The sequence below is a fragment of the Herpailurus yagouaroundi genome, unplaced genomic scaffold, assembly GCF_014898765.1.
Source record: "Herpailurus yagouaroundi ecotype Mexico unplaced genomic scaffold, PumYag 194, whole genome shotgun sequence".
Lineage (NCBI taxonomy): Eukaryota > Metazoa > Chordata > Mammalia > Carnivora > Felidae > Herpailurus > Herpailurus yagouaroundi.
Genome location: NW_024412425.1, coordinates 750,799 through 753,746, shown reverse-complemented (window position 1 = coordinate 753,746; position 2,948 = coordinate 750,799). Strand labels below are relative to the sequence as shown.

At 49.7% G+C, this 2,948-nt stretch overlaps 1 long non-coding RNA gene across 1 annotated transcript; it reads left to right on the top strand.

The window, feature by feature from the left end:
* Window positions 1-288: 288 nt before the first annotated feature.
* LOC121011457 (uncharacterized) lies at window positions 289-2,619 on the top strand. Its single transcript, XR_005781627.1, has 2 exons — window positions 289-419; window positions 2,030-2,619. It is a non-coding gene; the product is annotated as an uncharacterized LOC121011457 (long non-coding RNA).
* The last annotated feature ends 329 nt before the right edge of the window (window positions 2,620-2,948 follow it).

Here is a 2,948-nt window from a genome sequence, read left to right as displayed (position 1 = left end):
AAAATTTCTTAAAAGTAAAGGCCCTTGCCCCCTTCCGACACTCAGAAATGACCACTGGTTACATTTTGTTCACCGTCCTTATAGATGATGATGTCTGGGATCCTTTCAAAATTTTTGCGTGGGAAGACCGAGGGTGGAGTGTGGGTTGGGCGGGATTGACTAGACTGGAGGGGGCGGGGCAGGGGGAGGGGCCACGCACAGGCCCCGGTGAGAGAGCTGGTGACGTCACGTTCTGTGTGTCTGGAGCTTAGACAGTTGGGGAGACAGGCAGAGTGATGGTCAGGGGCTACATCACACCAGGCCTTCAGGATCAGTTAGAACCTTGTCCTTAGGATGCTGGAGAAACACGGAAAGGCTTCAAGCAGGAACACGTGATCAGATTGGTGTTTTACAGAACTCCCTCTAACTGCCAAGTGGAGGTGGGTGAAAGTGAGAAAAAGGAGGCCAGGGGCCCAGGGAGGAGGCCAGGCGAGATGAGGTGGGAGAGGTGGGGCTAGACCAAGGCAGGGCCATGAAAGGGGAGAAGAGGGCAGGTGGGAGAGGTATCTAGGAGGCCTAGTGCACAAGGCATGGAGGCTGATGGGTCAGGCTGGGCGCGTGTGCGCGCATGTGTTGGGGAGGAAAGCATCAAGGATGAGGCCCAGGGTTCTTTGTGGAAACTTGGGATATGGAGGAGCCACCCCTGGAGGAGAAGGTTTGGAATTTGGGACACACTGAGTGTTAAGGGCCCAGGGGTCACTCAGGGCTGAGGGTGAGGGGCCTTTATGAAGCCGCAGGATGCCCAAGCGTGGGGCTAAAGGTAGAGGTTGGGGCTAAGGACAGAGAATGGGCATCACCAGCACAGAGACAGGAAACAGACCATAAAAGTGGATAAGATGGCCCAGGGGCTGGGAGGAGAGAAGAGCCCCCAACACTTAAGGAATTGGTGAAATCAGAGGAACTTATTGCAAAGAAATAAGACAGAGGAGAAAAATCAGGGGACAGCAGCATCACAGAAACCAAGGGGAGAGTGTCCTTAGAGAAGGCAGGAAAGGCCAACACTGCTGATTTTTGCCACAGTGGCCAACAAGATGAGCACTAAAAGGTGCCCACTGAGCCAGGTTCTCATTGTCAGAGAAAGAAGTTACAAAGAAAGCAAGGGCGGGGCGGGGGGCGGGTAGGCAGGAGTGGACCTTCCAGGGCTAGAGTAGAGTCAGAGCTGGCCAGTGTGCACTCATCAGCATTGACACAGACATCCACCTGCACACACACGCTCAGAGATGCAGATGTGTATGTACCCGTCGGTTTGTATACAGACATACATCTTCTAGCTTTGTCAGCTGAGAGCGACTGGAAGCAGTGACACCCGGCAATGAAAACACCCAGGGCGCAGACCTTGGTTCCTACTACCATTCTCCAGCAAAAGGACCAGGGAAAGTGCCAGATAAGCCTGGGGCTCCTTACAGTGCTGGAAAGTAAGGAGGTGCTTGAGTGAGAAAAAAAAAAAGGAGTAAAGAACACAGGAGCCAACCTGACAGGGCCTCTAGGCCAAACGTGTAAAAATCTGAGTGAAAAAATTTTGATGGTATTGGGTTATACCGAAAGAATACAAAAAATATCCGTGAGTCCATACTGATATAAATCAATGACTGTACAAATAAAATAAATGGGGTGGAATGGACAAATCTTCATACAGAAGAACTCCAAATAAAATACAGGGAAGAACTGAGGGAAACAGAAAAGCAGCGTCATTAGAACACCACAGTAGGGGTGCCTGGCTGGCATAGTCAGTAGAGCGTGCAGCTCTTGATCTCAGGGTCACGAGTTCAAGCCCCATGTTGGGCGTTGAGCCTACTTAAAAAAAAAAAAAAAAAAAAGACAACCACCATATTAACTGTGCCAGGCAAGATCCATTGACGGATGCCAAAATCAGGGGGAGGAACTTTGAGGAGACCGGACATTTGCACAGCCTCAAAGTATCTTCCCACATTTATCAATTACTGTGGTGGTTTTTATATATGAAGACAATATCTGACATTTTTCCCTCTAGGAAACGGAATTTAATTCTCCTCCCTTCGAGAGTACGCTGGATGCTGTGACTTGCTCCTAACACATGCACGGTAAGGAAAGGGCAGAACAGTAATACCGCGGGCAAGATACCTGGTGGATGCCACCTTCATGAAATGAGGTCACCTGAGTCTCAGTGGGATTCATCCCCAGCCTATAGTCTAACCGGGAGAACATGAAAAATACCAGACTGAGGGACAGTCTACAAAATACCTGACCAATATGCCTCAAAACTGTCAAGATCATGAAAGACAGGGAAAGACTGAGAAACTGTCACAGATTGGAGGAGACCAAGGAGACAGGACGAGTAAATGCAACGGGGTATCCTGGATTGGATCCTGGAACAGAAAAAGAACATTAGTGGAAAAACGGGGGGGATATGAATAAAGTTCGGACTTCTGTTAATCCAACACTAACCAATGTTAACGTCTTGGTTTTGACAAATGTAAAACTATTGTTATGTAAGATGTTAACGTGCGGGGGAGCTGGGTGTAGGATGTACGGGAAGTCTCTGTACTATCTTTGCAATCTTTCTGTAAACCCAAAATTATTAAATAAAAACATTTTAAAGTAGCTGTGGACTTGGCTATGAGTTGGCCCAGCAGAATCCCTCGCTCCCTTCATCTGGTTCTTCAGATCTCACCTCCTGTGTTCTCTACTCTGGGGAGTCCTTCCTGACACCTTAGACCAGGTCACATGCTTCCTCTGGGCTCCTCTGGGGAGGCCGCCGCGGACGTGTGTCTCCCCAGGAGCGACGAGTGTCTCCCTGACTAGGAACTGTCAATGCTGATGGCGGCAGAAGCTGCACCAGATCCCCATGACTTCTCCCAACCTGACCCTTCCCCTTCTGAGCCCAGAGCCTGCCAGATTCCCATCTTCATGGTCTCCCCAACCCCATTCAC